Here is a 20479-nt window from a genome sequence, read left to right as displayed (position 1 = left end):
GCCCATGGTGGAGATTACAGGTGATGCTTTCTTTAGTAAAATTCCACTCTCTGCAATACACCAATCTGTAGTATACATCGTTGTGCCCTTTCCAGCCCTTACCACTAAGTTGGATTGGATTATTACCCCTAGCTTGTGGCACTTGACTATCCTAATAAAATACTGATGCTCTCTTAGAGCGTAAGTTATGCATGTGACCCTCAAATGCCCAGGGCCACATATAGCACTTAGAAAGCTGGCACAGTTAACCTTATCATTTAAAAAAAAAATACTATTTCTCAGTTCGAAATAGTATTAACTAATTGATGCCTTTATCTCTAATGCCTGCCCTTGCTTCAGACAAAATACCAAAAACACAATGAAAACAGAGGCCAATAAAGTAAATAACTCAAAGCAACCAAAGAAACAACCATCACCAAACAGTCCTAAGTCTTTCCAAATCAATACTTCTCCAGCCAGAGCTCCTTGATTACATGGTTCTTTTCCCCCATCTCGCCGTAAAAATAAAGAAGTCATGAAAAACATCCATCAACTATGCACAAAATACATCTTGGTCATTTTATCTTAAGTACAACTGTATACAATTGGTTAATTCTCATCGTCATCTATAACTGAATTATATGTGCTTTTGGAAGCTGTATAATGAATAGCATGTTGTGTATAATTGTTGAAATGTGTTTATGGTCATTACATTACTTACATCTGAGGCCCCTTGTCAACCACAAAGTCTGTGAAGATGCAACCTCATTATATCCCAATATCATATCATCAAGGAAAATTGGATTGGGTGGGCTTGTGTTGTAGTTGTATTTGCAATGCTTCTTGAGGACATAAAACCCACAAGTATTTTTAATTACTTGGACATCTCTTATATATAGATTCTTTAGAGATGGCGATTTTGTCTGCTTAGCCTCGCTGTTGAATCCTCAACACCTAGCACAGTGCCATCCCACAGAGGTCCCTTGACAAATGTTGAATAAATAACTATCTTATTTTCTGAAGTGACATATGGTATCCGTGATTGTTAATTTTACATGTCAACGTGGCTAGACCAAGGGACCCAGATATTTGATCAAATATTTTAGATGTTGCCGTGAAATTATTTGTTCAGTAAGATTAACATTTAAATTAATTGCCGCTGAGTAAAGAGTCTATAATGTGGGTGAGCCTCATCTTATCAGTTGAGTCTTAAGAGAAAAAGACTGATCTTCCCTGAGCAAGAATTCCACCAGCAGGCTGACTTTGCACTCAGCTGCAACATCAGCTCTTTCCCAGGTCTCCAGCTTGCCAGCTTACTCTGCAGATTTTGAACTTGCCAGCTTCCATAGACACATAAGCCCATTTCTTAAAATGAATCACTCTCTCTCTAATATGCATATATATATGGTCACATGCTATCGGTTCTGTTTCTCTGAAGAACCTTGACTGATTCAGGACGCCTTAATCATTTACTCTCTCAGTGGGTCAATCAATATATTTTATTTACCAAGACTCATTCTCACCCACCATCGTCCCACAGCCCCTAAAGCCAGACCAGTGACACAACCTCAGATAGCTTTTGACCTCAACTTCTCCACTCTGGCGGAGGGCCAGAGAGCATTATCTCCTCAAAGTTTCATTTCTCTTGTGATACAACACACCTGTGCAGCTTCTCTCTAGAGAAACAGGTGCCCAGAGAACATTGTACTTGGTAAAGCCATGTCGTGATGGTGCTATGGGAGGTACCAACTTACTACTGTGATTTTAGGGGAAAATACTTCCCATGGTGATGCTGAGCCATTAATAGTATCACTTCCTCTAAGTATTTCCACTCTTTACGAGTGAAGCTGAGGGTGGGGGATTTCCGTCATGGAAACTAGCCAAAAGGTTATAAAAGGTTCATGGACACTGTACCATTTGATGACTGTGTGGTAGCTAATTGGTCCCGTATATGCTAGGGAAAAGATGATTCTAAAAATATATCAGCAGGAAGCCTCTAGGGGAGCGTGGTATGAAATTTGGTTCTCTTTGGATCTAGCAAGAGATTAGCAGTCACAGAGCCTGTTTGCTGACCTGGGGGAGGATGCATTTATAGAGTACGTATTCATGTAGATCCTTCCATCAAGGGTTTATGCGGTAGGAGAAGTGGACTTTGAGAGGGAAAGCCTTTCTTGTCACGCCTACAGTAAGCATGGTTCTCGTGCAGGAGTATGTTCTATCTCTGCGAGTCATTTTTATCTCTTTCTTCCTTCCACGGAAGGCCCCTTTCCTCCTTTGATGTCTTTTTCCTTCTGGCTCTCAGTTCTCTAGTTCATTTGCCTCTTACCTCCAGATAAAACCTGTTTCTAACAGGAGGCAAAGCTTCACACCTCTGCTGGTGGTGTTTTGTGCATGAGACAGGGAGACATTTGGGGAGCATTGTGCCTTCCTGAAATTACCCTCTGAGCCTTCATCTTTGTCAATTACCCAGCCCTGTCAGTGGGTAGGAATGATAGACTGTCATATGTTTACACAAAAGAATGCTGTACAGCCAAAAAGCTCTGCAGTCAAAATAACTCATCAACACCTATTTGCATTGACATGGATAACCCTGAGAAACAATGTTGAGAGCCAAAGAGCCAGTTATCAAAGAACACGTATGGTATGATTATTTTTGTTTAAAATTCCCAAACAGGCAAAAATAAGAAGCATATACAGTACACATAATTGTACGTAAATTAATTTTTATATAAATATACTTATGCACAAATTGCACATACACATGTGACGTACATATACATATAAACACATAAGGCCAATCTAACAAGAAAAGTAAGGGGATGTGATTAATACAAAATTTAAGACAATGGTTCCCTGTAGTTGGGGGGGGGGCATAGGTAGAAACCGATACCATTGGTAAGGGGCATGAATCAGGATCCGAGGGTTGGTAAGGTGAGCAGTAGGTAAACATGCATCTGTTTTATTTCTGTTATTACCGAGAACAGGTGCCTACATCGTATGTGCTTCTTTGTGGTATGAAATGTTTCACAATATTCATGTTTCTCAAGTGACATTTGCCTGGGTTATCAATCCTCATTTATCTTCTTTGGGAAATGAAAGGATGACAGCTAGCATGAAAATTAAGGAGAAATTTAATTGAGTTAGAGACCTCCATTAACCAAAGCTTCTAATGAGAAGCGAATGTGAAGATGAGCGTTGATGCAACTGACACCTCCCTCCACCGTGGCGAGGTCACACCTGAAGCCATGGGGTGCTTCCCCAGGGCCGTCCTACCAGACAGGCAAGGGAGCCTCGAAATCTACCATCCCAGCCTGGATATTTGCCAGCCAAGTGGGCACAGTGAAGTTTTTATTTGAATGATCGAAAAGATCTACAGCAGGGGGCGCCTGAGTGGCCCAGTGGTTTAAGTGAAAAGACTTGATTTCCACTCAGGTCACGATCTCAGGGTGGTGAGGTCAAACCCCGCCTGTCTCCTGTCCGGCTCTTGGCTGGGTGTGGAGCCTACTTAAGATTCTCTCTCTCCCTCTCCCTCTGCCCCTCATTCCTGCTCCTACTTGCACACACTCTCTCTCTCTAAAGAAAAAATAATAATAATCTGCAGCAAAGGGTGGCGTGGTCACCCCCTGCCCGGGACATCCCGGTCACTCCTGGCCCTGCAGCACTCACTAAGTGGGTGCTGGGTGGAGTGAGACACAGCTGTTACCATGAGGAGCTCCTGCTCCAGAGAAGCTCTGCTGGTCTTCTCTCTCAATCCTCCCTCCCAGGGTCTACCCTATGGGGTCTGCTGCCTCGTACAATTACTAACACGATTTTTCCTTTCAATCGACTCACTTTTTTTTTTAAGATTTTATTTATTTGAGAGAGAGAGAGAGAGAAAACATGAGTGGGGGGGGGGGAGGCAGAAGTTAGAGGGAGAAGCAGACTCCCTGCTGAACAGGGAGCCTGATACAGGACTTGATCCCAGGACCCCCTATCATGACCTGAGCCGAAGGCAGATGCTTAACCAACTTCAGCCACCCAGGCGCCCCTCACTCCTTTTTTTTTTTTTTTTTTTTTAACTTAAAGATATTAAAGGTTAGTAGAAGGGAATCATGAAAAATAGACGCAGGAAAACAAAACCAGGTGGTGAAGTTTTGGCTGGCGAGTGTTGCCTGCGGACGGCTCAGAGCCCAAGGCCCACTTGCTCTTTGTCTAAAATGATACATGGTCCGGGGTTAGAGAACGTTGGGATCAGACCACAGTTAGAGGCTCAAAAGAGTGAAAATGGAAAAGTTTTCTGTGACAAAGTCTAGTGCCTCAGCGTGATTTCAGGCCACATCTGTGTGTCGTGAACCATGTAAGATTATCAGATGGTGCCCTATGGTCTGGAAATTTTGATCAAATGAGTTACAGGGAGACAGATAAGCAGAAGGCACATGGAGGGGGCTTGTAGTGAAGATGTGGTACAGTTTTGTACAGGACATGTTAAGGCCAAAGGTGCTCTCCCTGGGGCGCCCGGCTGGGCTCAGTCCATGGAGCCTGCGACTCTTAATCTCTGGCTTCTAAGTTCGAGCCCCACGTTGGACATTGAGATACTCAAAAATAAAAGCTTAAAAAAAAAGGGGGGGCTCTCACTGTAGTTGTACTGGGTCCTTTCTCTAGGTGGGATCTCAGAAGGGGATGGGGAGGCCCCTGAATGGGTATGCGAGAGAGCGAAGCGCAGGTGTCTAGGATGAAATGGGGAACAAGGGATGACATGACCTGAGTATCCACGGCGTTGTGTAGCAGGTTGTGTCCGCTTCAGTTTCCTCCAGAAGCGGACCCTGACTCAGATTCAAGTGCATATGGTTTAACAAATGATGCCAGGACAGCCTGTCGGGGAGCAGGGAGTAGGGGAGGGGTAAGGAGAAGGGAAGGGCGCATTATGCAGCCAGCTACCACTGTGGGCAACTGAGCGTGAGCTCGCGTAACAGCTTTGGGGCAAAGGTAAAAGACACGTCTTGGAGTCACTCTGCTCGGGCCTGAGGATGCTGGGATATTTATGGCCCATTGGACAGTTTCTGGGCATTTTCATTTGCCTTTAAGCGATTACAGTGGCCCTACCTGGCTTAGAGAGAGTTCTCAGGTCCTGAGATAAAGATTCAGGCTGTCAGGCGTTAGGCCAGTCCTGGCAAACCATGGGATGCTGGATTCTAGGAAATAAACTGAGGGTCGCTGGAGGGGTGCGGGGGTGGGAGATGGGGTAACTGGGTGATGGGCATGAAGGAAGGTACGTGAGGTAATGAGCACTGGGTGTTACAGGCAACTGAGGAATCACTGAAGTCTGCCTCTGACACTAACAATACGCTATATGTTAACTAAATTGAATTTAAATAAAGAATTTTTAAAAAAAGGGGGGACGCCCACCTGGGTGGCTCAGTGGTTGAGCATCTGCCTTTGGCCCAGGGTGTGATCCTGGGGTCCTGGGATCGAGTCCCACATCAGGCTCCCTACTTCTCCCTCTGCCTGTGTCTCTGCCTCTCTCTCTGTGTCTCTCATGAATAAATAAATAAAATCTAAGAAAAAACCATTTTTTAAAAAAAGGAAACAATAATAAAGGGATGTCCCCAAGGTGTGAGCAGTTTGTAAGAAAGACTATTATAGGAGTAATCATCCTCTTAACTATGAAAAAAAAAAAAAAAGAAGTTAGTCCAATCCTGATGAGGCTGGAGGAATAGAAGTAGGAAACTGACTGCTCTTACTACACCCTCCCTCTGCTAGAAATTTAAAAACCCTGTCCTGTTTAATCCTTACCAGAGCATCCAAGTGAGCCAGTTCTCATTTACACACAGAGAAAGAGGCACTGGGAGCTGCTTTATTTGCCCAAAGTCATGCAGCCTGTGTTCCACTCCTCTAGTTACACCTTCCTAGTCTTTTTTTTTTTTTAATATTGAAGTAAATTCACATAACATCAATTAGACATTTTAAAGAGGACCATTCAGCAATATTCCTATATCCACAGTACCAGGCAGCCGCCACCTCTATCTAGAGCCAAACCATCTTCATCACCCTACAAGGTGGCCTTGTACACATCAAGCCCTTGCTCCTCACTTCCCCTCCCCCAGCCCCCAGCAGCCACCAATCTACATCTGTCTCTATTGATTTGCCCATTCTGGATATTTCTTATAAATGGAATCGTGTGCTTTTTGTGCCTGGCTTCTTTCATTGCAGCATGGTGTTTTTGAGACTTATCCATGCTGGAGCAGCAGGCATAAGTACTTTTTTCTGTGTGTGGCCGAGTCATACTCGGTTGCATGGATATACCACGATTTGCCTCTCCGTTCATCCGCTGACGGGCACACAAGCTGTTTCCCCTCCTGGACTATTGTGAATAGTGCTGCTATGAAAGTGTGGGTACATGTATTTATTTGAATCTTTGTTTTCAGTTCTTCTGGATGTATAAGTAGGAGTAGACTTGCCGGGCCATGTGTGATAATTTTGTATTTAACTTTTCGAGGAACCATCCTACTCTTTTTGGAGGGACCCTTCTCCTCTATTTAAATGTTAGAATTTGGGACACCTGGGTGGCTCAGTGGCTCAAAGGAGTATCTGCCTTTGACTCAGGTCATGATCCCGGGGTCCTGGGATTGAGTCCCACATCGGGCTCCCCACAGGGAGCCTGCTTCTCTCTCTGCCTATGTCTCGGCCTCTCTCTCTGTGTCTCTCATGAATGAATAAAGATAGGCTCTTTTTAAAAAAAAGTTAGAATTTCTTGAGATTCAATTCTTTTTTCTTCTTTCTTTCTTTCTTTCTTTCTTTCTTTCTTTCTTTCTTTTTCTTTCTTCTTTTTTTTGTTAGATTGTATTTATTTAAGAGAGAGAGAGAGAGAGCACAAGCAGTGGGGAGGGGGATGGGAGAGGAAGAGAGAATCCTAGGCAGACTCCATGCTGAGCACGCCCTACACAGGACTTGATCCCATGAACCTGAGATTATGATCTGAGCCTAAATCAAGAGCCAGACGCTTAAGTGACTGAGCCCCCCAGGTGCTTCTTCCTTGAGGTTCAATTCTAAGCCACTCTCCTGCTTTCTCACTCAACACTTTCCTGCAGGTCACCCGTACCCACGGCTACACTTACCAACCCCACGCCTAGGATCCCCAGACCTCTGCTCAGAGCTCTAAATATTGGTCAGTGTCAACCGGCTGGCTGACATCTACCACTGGATCGATTCTAGAACTGAACCAACCCTGGCCTGGTCCCGACCAGCTTCGCCAGTCTCTGTGATCGCCAAGGAGCATCAGCATCCACTTGGATGTGCAAACCAGGAACTGGGGGTTGTCTTGGATACTTTCCCTCCCAACTCCCCTTTTCTGTCTACCACCAAGCACTGTCGATTTTCCTTTCTAAATGACTTTTAACTTTGTGCAGTCCTCTCTCCGCTGCCATCTCTCTTAGCCATACTCACATAGATACTCTTGCTTGGCTGACTCCATCCACCTTCTCATTGGTCTCCCTGCCCATAGGTGTAGCCCCCTCCCATCCATTCTCCAAACCTATCAAAAGGGATTTCTTAAGAATGCAGATCAATCTGACCACAACACCTCTACCTTCTCCATGGCTTTTAGAGTAAGCAGCACCTTCTCTGCTGGGCCTCTGGGCTCATTTTGAGCCACTCCCCACTTCCCTCCTGCTGCACTGGCCTTGGTTTTGCCAGGTGATTCTGTGGTCTCCTACCTCAGGAAGTGGTCTCCACTGTTCCCTCTACCTGGAGCGTAGCCTTGTGCACTCCTACGCCTTTTTCAGTTCTAGTCTCCCCCTTCCTTCTAGAAACCTCCCTGCCTTTCAGATGAGATCAGCTTCCCCCACAATATGTTCTGATCATTATCACATTTGTGTAATTAGTAATTAACGTCTGCTTCTCCCCTGGACCGTAAGCTTTTTGGAAGCGGGACAACATCAATTTTGCTCCATCTAATGTTAAGTTTGGACTTAAACGCAGCTGCCACACAGTGAATACTCACGAGATAGGTGTTAAATACGTGAATTAACTAATGAATGAGAAATGGAACTCCACCTCAAGGCTGATTTCACATCCTTCTCTCTCCTCGGCTCCCCTTTGCCCTATTCTTAAAACAGGAATGTCCTTGAAAATTGGGCGGAATTTCCTCCCAAGCATGGAAGGAAACAGAAACAAGGTTGAAAACCATCTGGCTGGTTCCCAGAGCTCTGTCATGGGCAACTGCTCTTTGAACTCACTCCTGGGTGGGAACCAGCTTCGGGGGGGAGAGAAGACCAGAGAACCCACTCCCAGCTCTCACCACTGGCACAGGGAAAAATATAAACTGCTCACCCATGTCCACACAGTTTGAACAACATGTAACCCTTTTAGAAATGGCTTTAGCCCTTTTACATTGTACGTTTCCTTCATTCTGAAAGAATTTCAGCAAGACAAAAAGGCTGCCTCAAACCCTTTGTGGAAGAAAGGCAATCGAATGAATGAATGAGTTACGCGTGACTTAGTAAGTATTGAGAGAAGGAAGGACGAAGCTGTTGGGGGGGCCCGGCGTGGACAAGTAGAACACAGTGCAATTTGTCCCCAAGCCCTTAGACATGATGCTAATGATGGGGTCTCTGCAGAGCTGGACACGACTCCAGTTCTCAATCATGGTTTCCTGCTCCTCAGGGGTCATTCCCAGAGGGGCTGAAATGGCATTAGAAATGACTCACATCCACCATAAGGTTTAAGTGACAGCCCACACCTGGAAGCCCTGAAATGGTGTCGGAGAAGCCAAAGCATAAGGGAATCCTAGGTAAGCTCTCCGAGGAGGGCAGCAAGAGGGGAGGAGCCGCCCAGCTTCTAGACCAGGAAGCACCTACCCAGGTTGATTTCAAGGCTAGAATCAATCGTGTAGGTTTGGGGTTGCATGCAAGCCCCTGCCTGCAGGTCAACTGGAAAGAAACCTGGAGTCACTCTTCCCTGCTTGGGGCCATTGAGTCCCTCTTGGCTCCAGTCAAGGGGTGTCGGCAGTGGGGAGCACTAACAGATGTCTGACACCAACTCAGGAAGTCCGAGTGTGAGTGAGTCTCCCCACCCCCCCAGGCCACAGTGAGTGTCTGGGGACTCACCCGGGGCAGGCCCACTGGTGCTGGCTCATCTGGTCTTCCCTGATGTTCTGGCCCTCTCTCTCTCTCTCTGGCCAGGCAGGCGGGAGGTGACGGCTCAGTCCCGCCTCATGATCCTGCTTCTCTCTTGCTGCAGCCACCAGACTTGCTTCTAAAGGCAGCTGCAAGCATTTCCCTACTGGGCAACCACACACGTAGAATGTGAGTGGCGTCCCTACGTGTGTTTTTCCTTCCGGTTGCTGCAAGTGATGTTGTCTTGGTTCATTTCCTCTCTGTGCCACAGTTGGTTTTTTTTTTTTTTTTTTTCTGATACACTGAGGGTGATCTGTAGTTTAGGGACAGGTGAGAAGTCTAGCTCTGATCTGGACTGCTTGCTACTTTAACAAGAGGTGATCTTTATTATCACGATGAAATTCAGGGGAGTGCCATAAGCTCCTTCCTAGGCTGCATGGAAGCAGACATTGGGCTATTGTAAGTCCACCAAATTCAGGTTTTTGTGGTTTTTATGGACTTAATGTATTCTAAAGAGTTCCACTATAGATTGACATGAAACATCTTTTCATTTAACCAGTATTTATTGAGTCTATGTGGTACCTGCTAGCCTTTGGGTACCCACATGGAGAATTCCCATTTCCAGGGTGGTATAGAACTGGAGACTGTGCATTTGGAAGGGAATTTGCCAGCTACTTAGTCTCAGACCTTTTGTCTTCTTGCTGTGTGCTTTGGAGTAGCACCCAAGTGGTATGGTCTGAAGCTAACCACCTGGTGCTTGCCTTTAAATGCTTTTGATCTTTCTGTGACTCAGCTTCCTCATCTGTAAAATGGGAGTAGTCATAGGATTGTTGTGGGAATTAAGTGAGGCGTTACATGTAAAGCACTCAAGGAGTGGCTGCCACAAGTATATGAGTGTTTGCTATTATCATTAGTGGCAAATGTTATTATGAGCTCAGTTCTTTGCTTTTTTTGCCTTCTCTTCCCCCTCCTTATCCCTTGCTGATGCCTAGAAATGACTGGGGGACAGAGAGGATGGAGGAGAGAGGGAGACGGTTTGAACAAAAGTGGCATGGGATGCTCCTGTTTGCTCTAGTATCAAGACAAGGAAAGCACTGTCCTCGGCCCTCCCTTCATCCTCGCCCTCTGTTCCTGCTGTATATTGCATACCAGCAACTTCTGTTTTGTTATTGTCATTTTGTTTTGTTTGAATTTTCTGTAATCCTCTCTGAAATTCAGATCCATGTCATTTATTTTAAATGTCGAGCTGGTCTGAATCATATTAAGGAAATACTTGCCCATAAGCAGATGCCACATTTATTTATTTATTTTTAAAGATTTTATTTATTTATTCACGAGAGAGAGAGAGAGAGAGAGAGAGGCAGAGACACAGGCAGAGGGAGAAGCAGGCTCCATGCAGGGAGCCTGATGTGGGACTTGATCCCAGGACCCCGGGATCACGCCCTGGGCTGAAGGCAGACACTAAACCACTGAGTCACCCAGGGATCCCCAAGATGCCACATTTAAACAAAGAAACAAACCCTCAGCTCAAAGCCTTGTGTAATTAGGATTTATAAATAAATCAATAAGAAGAATATCTATGGCAATCTTCATACACATGTTGTATCCATAGGTGTAATTAGCAATATTCATGGTAAAAATATCATCTGTTTATCTTTCTCTCTTTTTCTTAAAAAAAAAAAAAAAAACTACTCTTGTGTACATGCTGCATATCAGGAACTGTTTCCAGATTAGAGGTAGAATTATCCTATTCTCAAGTTTTTATTTTATAGTGCAGCGTATCCATACTAAATCGAGTGGAGCAGAAGCATAGACTGTACATATTTTTTTTTCCAACATGTCCCTCCATGCATTTCCCATTCTTCCATAACCTGTGATATTTTCTCCATTAGATATTTAAGCAGTCTGAATTTAAATGTATCAATTTCAGAAAAAATAACTTACAGTTATACATAATACCTCAAAGGTTAATGCTGTCGAGTTGTCTCCATAAGTCAGGTACACCCTAGATATACAAGAAGGTGGAGCTTGACTTTTTATACATAAAACATTTGAATTTCTCACCTTGATTATCCTTAATTCTGTTCTTTTGTCTACATCCTCATGGCCTCCTTTCCCACTTGGAGCTGCCTGCATATCTCATGCCTGAGGGCTTCAGAATGGAGAGAGAGAGAGAGAGAGAGAGAGAGAGAGAGCATGTCTGTCAAGGCAAACTGAGGAGCTCACACTTTGTCCAAACACAGATCACACTTGTTCTAGAAAAACAAATGAGATGTTTTTTTCCCACTTGGAAAGATGAAGATTCCTATGTCTGTTTTCCTACTTAGAATTTTTTCCTTCTTCTTTTTTTTTTTTTTTTTTGGTTTATTTTCTTCTTTCTTGATTAGTGACAGGTTATATCATGTGTCAGGATTTTGACAAAGCCCAGAGAGTTCTGACAACAAACAAACAACTGTAATTTCTAATCACTCTATCCAATGAAGACCGTGTTTACATTTTCATTTTTATTTAAACAATCTTCTTGACTACTTTAATTAGCTTCTTCATGCCGGCTCGGTTAGCACCACAGAATGGTTTATAACTACCTGTTAAGCAGTAGCCAAATCCCAGGCAACTGTTTTGAATTTGTCATGGGTGTTTGGTCCAAGGAGAGACTGTTGTATGGAGTGGAGTCTAAGGGGTGAGGAAGGCAGAAGGGAGGAGTATTAGAGAAGATAAAAAGTAAAAAAAAAAATCTATGGCCAAGTTTTGTGTGTGTGTGTGTGTGTGTTTGTGTATTTATGATTCCATTTGTGTGACTCATTTCCCTCCATGGCCGAATACAGTATTAGCCATAGGGAATCAGCTACCCACTGAGGAATTTATTTATTTATTTTTTTTTTTTTTTTTTTTTTTTTTCCACTGAGGAATTTAAATGAATATGCCCAAGAGTTGGTTTGGCAAATTTTAAGAGCAAACTTGTCTGGTATTATAATGTGTGCCTCATCCCTTCTCAGGAATGGGAGTCAATCTTGTGGTTTTCATTTTTAGATGAAGAAATCAGAGCTCAGAAAGATCCAGTTCATTTGTCCATTCAGCAGCTGTTGCCTACCTGCACACTTCCGTGAGCTTTCCCAGGCATGTTCGGTATACTAGTCCCAAGACACAGGGCTTGTCTTCAAGATAATCTGGTGAGAAAACCATTCCCATGAATTGGTTCACTCAAATACTAAAAGCATTAATTGAGCAAGTGCTATGATAAATAAAAAATGAATGACAATCAGCTCCTCCCTTAAGAGAGACTGCTGACTAGTAGGCCTAGGAAAACAAACTCTACCCATCTTCCTTTTCTGCTCTCTTGCCACTTAACAACCCTCTTTTGCCCTTATCACAGGACATCTTTGTCTTTCCCCTCATCCATTCTCCCAGTTTATCAGCCAAGTCCCCAGACCCCAGTCCCAGGACCTCACGACCAGCTATTTTGGCAATGCATTAATGTTGATTTCCTCGTTCCTATTCTTCTGCTATTTGTGCATTTCCAGCCATGAGTGGAAGCTCAGTCTACTTTCATGCTCCAGAGTCACCCAGCCTCGCTGGCAGAAGTTGAGAAAGGCTGATTTGTCTCCTTGCAGATTCTCCCCCAACAAGCCCCATTGAGGCCCTTCTGCAGCTTGGGAATCTTCTCGTGCATCTCCCACAGACTATCTGTGCAGTTTTCTTTCCATTCTTTTCCCCACCCACCCTCTAGCAGCTCTGTGCCCAGCCCTCACCTGGTGCCACGTGGAGGGTAAGGGCTGATGTGAGTTCTAGCGACTGCATGGTCTCTGCAGACCTTGGCTCTCATATCCTCCTGTTCCTCATTTTCTGCAAATTCTCCAACCCTTTGAATTATAGCTTCTAGCATTGCCGCCTGACTAATAATACGAGTCAGAACTACCTTCTTTTATGTTTATCCTTAGGAGGAAAGTGACATTTGCAAAGATGAAACCATTCTTCTAGTTCACAGAACAGCTGTCTGAAGAAATGTGGACACCTGGAGGGACAAAGGGAAGAAAGACTAAATTATTTTTAAGAGGTCACTGATGGCAAATTTAAAAGGTTCCAATTTATTGGAAGCATTCGTTGCATTTAGACATCTGTCAAACAGCAAGCACTTACTTCTCCATAACTTGTGTCCTGACTACCTATCCCTCTTCTGGGTGGTAGCTAATTTTGGCTTCCCCCCAAAATAATTGGGAAAATCTTGTTAGTATTGATTTTTTCATAATTAAAAAATATTTTATTTATTCGAGAGACACACACACAGAGAGAGAGAGAGAACAAGCGGGATGAGGGTAGAGGGAGAAGCAGACTCTCACTGAGCAGGGAGCCCTATGTGGGACTTGATCCTGGAACTCCAGGATCATGACCTGAGCTGAAGGCAGATGCTTAACTGACTCAGCCAACCAAGTGCCCCTTTTTCATAATTTTTTAAATTCATGTTTTAAATCTAAAAGTAATAAATTTATATGGTAAAAAACTAATATTGCAAGTAAAACTAAGGTGCCTTTTGACCATCAGCTTTAATTTCAATTCCCTCCCTGCTTTGCCCGCAGTGAATCCCTGCTATCTGTCTGGGATGTATTCTTCTGGGACATTTTTTGAGTATTTATGTGAATATATATAAGCACTGTCAGTTTGCAGTTGGGCACACGTGCCACCCCGCCCTTGAGCGTGCTTGTGCACACATACAGAACACGAGACTGAAACCATTCTATTGCACTCGGTTTCTGAGGGAACTGTATAAACTGCTATTCTGGTTTCACATGCAAATAGCAATTTGAAAACAACATCTTATTCATGAGAATATAAAAAATAAAACAACGTGGCTGCCGTGGATGGTTGAAGCAATTGGACTCCTCTGTGGGTCAGACTTTTGCTCATTTGAGTTCTAAATATAGAAAAACGAGGATTTATGCCCAGCTGGTTGGTCTCTGAGTGGAGACTCCCAGATCAAATACCATAGGTCCAGTAGTCATTTGTTAAGGTGAATTTCTGGACTTCCCCCTCTGCCTACATGATCCCATAGCCAAAACTCAAGTCAAATCACGCCTCTCCCTAGGTAGGTGTGTGGCTCCTGACCACAAGCCCAGGCCTTGGCAGGGACTGCCATGCACTATTTGTAATCATTTCTAGCCAATTTTCTCTCTATACTAGCTGGCTCGTTATCTTTCCTCTTCCTTGAATATTTTCTATCTTCTCACTTGTCAGAGCAGCCTCCGTGCATAACCACATAGGGAGAGATGACTACCTCAAAGACTGAGAAATACTTTCTACTGATTCCCAGTACTTGAAACCTCAGCACTGTTTTATTTTCCTTCTAGACCTTGGACAATTATTTTCCACTAATACAATAAAATTTAAAAGAGAACTCCAATTTATTCTTTCTCTATTTTCACCACAACTTCCTATTATATAAGCAAAAGCCTTGCGTCCACATGTTCACAGAAGCCCAAAACCTCAGATCCTCAGTTCTATCTACCTTCTTGCCTTTCCTCCCCTCTTCTTCCCTTCAGGCTCAACTTTCCTGATAGAGGAGTTTACATCCCGTGCCTTTATGTTCACACCTTCCATCCCTTCCTTCCCCATTGCATTTCTTCCATTCAGACACCTGGATCCCACCCCAGCCCTCCATGGAGGTTGTCATTATTGATGTCTTCCAGGGATCCTATGTGATGAAGCCAATACAAAGTCTTTCCCACTGTTGGCATTTAAAATGACTGATCACCTCTTCCTGCCCAGTCTTCTTCATTCTTTCTTTGGGGGACCCCATTCAGCCCTGGCTCACTTCATGGCTCACTGCACCTCCTCCACTTACTGCGCCCCCCCCCACCATGTCTCACCATTGGGCTGCATACATTGCCACTCTTCTGCTCTCTCTGAATGGGCTCCCATTTGGGTGTGGGGCCAGCCTTCAGCCCCTGTACTCTCCAGTAGCATCATCATCAAACACTTAGTCTCTGTCTTAGTCAGTGCTGGTTGCTTTCACAAAATACCATGGGGACTGGGCAGTTAAACAAGAGATAGTTATTTCTCACAGTTCTGGAGGCTGGAAGTCTGAGATCAGGGTGCCAGCATGGTCTGTTTCTAGCTAGAGCCTTCCAATTATTTGTAGATGGCCACCCTCACATGGGGAAGAGACAATCTCTTCTGTGTCTCCTCTCATGAAGTCACTCACTGATCCTATTATGAAGACTCCATCTTCATGACCTAATTATCTACCAAAGGCTTCATCTCCTAATACAGTCCTGTCAGGGATTAGGCTCCAACATATGAATTCAGGGAGGAGGAGGACATAAACATTCAGGCTCTAGCAGTCTCTCTGCCTCCAAACATTGCAAATTTCCTCTTTTCCTTGCTTCTTCGGTTTAACCTGTCACCAAACTCTTGTTTGTTTGTTTGTTTTTTAATATCAAGTTTTGTTGACCAATTATTTCTGTACACACTCACTGGCACCATCTTAGTTTCGACTTTCATTGCTTAGAGAGTCACAATTCCTAACTGTGACAACCCTGTTCTAGCACACTGTTGGGCACAGGCTGGGTCCTCAGGAGATAGTAGTTGAGTAAACATCTGCCCAGTACTAGATATTCTCAAAGGCAAATTTCAAAGCTTCCACCAGCTCCCTGTTGCCTATGAAATAAAGTTGAAATGACTTGGTGGGAAATCAAGATCCATGCTATTCTCTTGGATTCTCTCCTGCTTGTCCACACCTAGAGTGCCCTTCACCTTCCCGTCACTGGTCCCTAATGGTTCATGTCTTCTCATGACCCTGGCCTTGTAGAGTTTTTTCCCCTGCTTAGAATGCCCTTCCTTCTCCTTGTGGCAGCCTCCTTTAAGACTGTACTCCTCCAGACGGAGTATTTTTCCTCCTTTCTCTGTCACCAGGACTTCCATTACATTGATTGTATAACATTACAATAATGCATCTACCTTTCCTGGACTTTGAGACTCCTGACAGCCAGGAACCATTGCTTATTCATTCTGGGGACTAAACATTTTACAAAGTGGTTTATGAAGGCCTGGCACCAGAATCATCCATGAAGCTGGTTAAATAGAGATCCCCCAGGCCCCATCCTTGAACTGCTGAATTAGTTTGCTGGAGAGTGAACCCTCCCAGGTAATTCCTAAGCATATGAACATTTGAGAATATGATTACAGTATCTAACAAATATTTGATGAATAAAGACATGATGAGAAGTACTGAGATCCCTACTTCTAAAAATCTGCTCTATATCCTTCATTTATCTGAAGGTATATTTTGGCTGGAGAGAGTTCTGAGGAATTTGGCTCAGCCATGGATCAAAGTGACCTAGTGGGAAACAGCCTTGCATTATTCTCTAATCAGGTCATGCAAAGTACCTATTGTCCTGTCCAAATGCCAAATGAAGTCTAGGGTCATTCAAAGCCCTGAAGATGGTTGGCTGTGATAAGAACTAGCAAATTCTTGTTCAAGTGGGAACTGGTATTTGTGGGCATGTTCTACATTTTTAACTCACTAAAACCACGTGCTTAGGGTTCAGTGGTTCACAAGTACCTTCTAAGGAGTCTCGCTGTCTCAGTTGCTGTGCTTCTCACCAGTATGGATAACTCTAGTGTCAGTTAATAGCCCTCCCGTGTTGACATTGGGTGGACTGTGAATGAACTCTAAGGGTTTTTAGACTTAGTTGGGACTGATGGATTTGTGAAGGGAAGCAAGCCTTGTTTGGGCCACAAGGTCTCTAAAATGTTCTTTTAAAATTTCTTCTGTGGATTTTGAGCTCTACCAAAAGATCTTGAGACTGTCATAAAGCACCAAACTAGGCCTAATGAAGACTAATATGCAGCATGTGAATGACCACCCAAAGTATCCTCCATAAATATTTGTTGGCTTTGTTATTTACTAAACAATTAAATATCTCCAAAAGTGCATATAACAAAAATGTAGAAACACACTGATATCATTAGGTAGTTGAAACAAACATATGTACCTGTGACATAGAAGAATATTTTAGACATCAAGACTTATGTGAAATTTGTGGTCCTTTGTAGAAGAATTGAGACCTGGGGATAGCACCCAAGAAGAGGGAAGATATGGGTTGACAACTGAGACATTTCCTGGATTGTTCATATCATGTCACAGCTGGACTGAGCCTTAGAAGGTAATTTTAAAAATATTCCTTATTCTTTAATATATCCATTACTTCTTTACTACACAAATGATATATATCCATTGCCCAAAAAAATAATGAAAAGGATGACCTAACCAATGTTACACTGTAGCATATACTCTTTTAAATGTTTTCTTGTATATATATATATATATATATATATATATATATATATAATGATATTATATTGGATTAATTTCCTATTGTTGTCATCACAAAGTACCACAGACTTAATGGCTTAAAAGAAAATACATTTATTAACTTAAAGTTCTCTAGGTTAGAAGTCCAACACAGGTCTCACTGACCAAAAGATAGCATGCTCATAAGGGCTATATTCTTCTGGAGGCTTTAGGTGAGAATCTGTTCCCTTACTTTTTTCCAGCTTCTAGAGGCTGCCCATATTCCTTGTCTCAGGGCCTTTTCCTCTGCCTTCAAAGCCAGCAATTAAATCCTTATGACCATTCTTCTATAGCCACATCTACCCTGACCACAGCTGGGATGTTTCCTCTCTGATTTTCAGGGTCCATGTCATTAGATTGGATCCCCATGGATAAAATAGGAGCCCATCTCCAGGTCACTAACTTAATAACATCTGCAAAATCCCCTTTTCTGTGTAAAGTAATATATTTATAGGTTCCTAGAATTAGGACATGGCCATTATCCTACATATTGCATATAGAAATTATACAAGTAAAGTGCATGGAAGTTAAGTGATTTACCTAAGATCACACACTGGTAAATAATAAGATTTATTAAACTCTTTCAGAGCGCAAGAATCTGATGCAATGGAGACTTGTGATAAAGAGATGTAGGGAAGAACTGCAAAGAGTTTCAATAAACATAGAACCTAGCTTCTCAGGAACTGGCACCTCATTCTTAGTCTATAGATGCCATGATCTTGTTGATTTCTCAACAGCAGACATCCATGGTACCAATAAAGCCACTGCCTAAAACTGCTGCCATTCTTAAGCAATTTTTTTAAAGATTTTATTTATTTATTCATGAGAGACACACAGAGAGAGAGAGAGAGAGAGAGAGAGAGAGAATGAGGCGGAGACATAGGCAGAGGGAAAAGCAGGCTCCATGCAGGGAGCCCAATGTGGGACTCGATCCCGGATCTCCAGGATCAGGCCCTGGGCTGAAGGCAAGCGCCAAACCTCTGAGCCACCCGGGGATCCCCACTGCTGCCATTATTAACAATTCTCACCCCCCTTCTCGCTCCCGCCAATGGCCTTCCTTTACTGCTTAGCATCCTAGTTTCTACTGACTCATCATGGTTTCTGTCCAGGGCCTTCTCTCCATGAGTGTCTTGGTTTCTGTCACCCTCTGTCACTTGTATTTCTGTCTTTGTGTCTCCTTCAAGTTTCCCAAAAGAAAGAATCTGAAAAGAGTCTGTTGGTCACTATAGGGCACTGGACATCCCTATCTAACAGGGGGTTCCCACTGGGTTATCTCATTGGCTGCCTGCCAGTTTATGGGTGGTTGTCTTTAAAAACAATGAACACTTCCTGGTTCTATCAGCGAGAATCACAGGGTCAGTCACCACAATCTGTATGTAAGGAATCATGCAGATCACATGCCTCAGAATAGGGGCACAAACAAGTGGGTGCAAAGAGATTGTTCTCCAAAAGCTAGGCCGGAATGTCTTCCCAGTGCACCCCTGGATTACACACTGCAGTTGAAATCTTGGAACTACAACTACAATAATCTAGCTGAATGAAAGAGCGTAAGCCAGGGATGAATGAGAGGAAGACAACATCGGTCAGAACTAAGACTGAATATGGACATTTTGAAAAGGTCTCAGTAATTGTTTTCAGGACTTGAAGACTCTCATTGCTGATCTTTAACAAAGTGGCCACAAAGGCTTCTGAAAGTTCTAAAATTATGCATCATTTTTATCAGTAACCAGGACCTCAAGTTGCTCCCACAAACCGCATAGGGTCTTACAAAATAGGCTTTGGAAAGGAGATTCTGATGTTTCTAAATTTTTCACCCATTTCTCCAGCTATATTTGCTCTGAAAGGGAAAAAGCGGTCTCAATAACTTGCAAAGAATGAGTCTAAACAAGTTTCAAAAGGCGAGAAGCTCTCCTGGGCATGCTGAACCCTGCCGCCACCACCCACCCCCTTCCTAATGGAAGAATGTTTCATCTGATATTTTCCACAAAAATGTGTGCTGTGGTCACAGCTCAGCGATGCCAACACAAATCTCAAACACAGCCACCTCCTGACTGAGAAGACAATCTGGGCTGGTTTGGTCTGGACCACAGTGACCAGGGACAGAAGTTGATTTCAAATTTCAATTAATTGCATGGGAGGAGAGGGCCATCTGACAGACAGGGTCTTAACATGAATGCTTTGTCCCTGGTGTCAGAGGATTGGGGCGCTGCCACATTACATACGACCAGGGCTTTTTCTATGTGGTATGGTGTTTTTCTCCTCCTCTTGTGCTTTTAGAGAGAATGCCAATGGCATGTTGATGTCTCAACTTTCTACACCCTACAATAATTCATTGAATTCATTCATTTTTTTTTTTTTTTTTTTTACTCTGAAGTACAGAACATTCTTTATGCAGTCAACCAAAACCTTGATTTTGAGCCATGACCGCTGTGTTAGGAGCTGGTGATAAACTATCTGGTAAAAATACACAGAGTAGGTTGTGTATGTTGAATACTTTGGCTACAGATAACACAAACATAGAACTTTTAAAGACTTGAACAACAGTTACTTGTTGCTTCACTAAGCAAGAAGGTTAAGGTTGGTTAATTCAGTAGATCAATAAAGGTCTTGTGTCAGCTCCGTTCCCATGTTTTTGATCTCATGATGGCAAGTGTCTTAGAAGCGTATTCTCAACCACATCCAAATTCAAATAAAAAAATAAAACCGGAATAAAGACACTCCCCACTTTTGGTCTCTGCCTCTTTCTGAGGATGATCTTTTCCCAAGAAGGATATTCTTCTCTCTGCACCATCCCCCAGCAGAAATACCCTCATGTCTTAGGAAGCAGAATTGGGTCCCAAGCCTGTTCTAAGCCTCGACAGCAAGGCAGATGAAATAGTCATAATTGTCTTCAACCAGTAAAATGCTGCCTTTGGAGATTAGGAAGAGGCTCAGTCTTTCCTGAAGCACAAGACTGCCCCCCACACAAATACAACCCAGCTCCGTTAGCAGGAGGAAGAGATTAGCTATAGGAAACCAGCAGGTCTACCTCAGTACGGGACTTCCAGATGACACAGCAGCA

General features: G+C 43.4%; 1 protein-coding gene and 2 long non-coding RNA genes across 3 annotated transcripts in view; 1 reads left to right on the top strand and 2 right to left on the bottom strand.

Moving 5' to 3' along the window:
• The window catches only part of NEDD9 (neural precursor cell expressed, developmentally down-regulated 9), a 183598-nt gene extending 174304 nt beyond the window's left edge, over positions 1 to 9294 (bottom strand). The window contains exon 1 of the mRNA XM_072813901.1: positions 9063 to 9294. The gene's annotated coding sequence lies outside the window, so the exon portion shown is untranslated. The remainder of the gene's footprint in view (positions 1 to 9062) is intronic.
• LOC140626244 (uncharacterized) overlaps positions 8316 to 20479 on the top strand; it is a 35155-nt gene continuing 22991 nt past the window's right edge. Inside the window, exons 1-2 of the long non-coding RNA XR_012025436.1 lie at positions 8316 to 8455; positions 17121 to 17230. This is a non-coding gene — a long non-coding RNA (uncharacterized lncRNA). The remainder of the gene's footprint in view (positions 8456 to 17120; positions 17231 to 20479) is intronic.
• Positions 10902 to 13042, bottom strand: LOC140626246 (uncharacterized). The gene is made up of 3 exons (XR_012025438.1): positions 12821 to 13042; positions 12163 to 12238; positions 10902 to 11223 (listed from the first exon to the last, which is right to left on the bottom strand). It is a non-coding gene; the product is annotated as an uncharacterized lncRNA (long non-coding RNA).

This window comes from Canis lupus, chromosome 37 (genome assembly GCF_048164855.1).
Source record: "Canis lupus baileyi chromosome 37, mCanLup2.hap1, whole genome shotgun sequence".
Lineage (NCBI taxonomy): Eukaryota > Metazoa > Chordata > Mammalia > Carnivora > Canidae > Canis > Canis lupus.
This window is presented reverse-complemented; position numbering and strand designations above follow the sequence as displayed.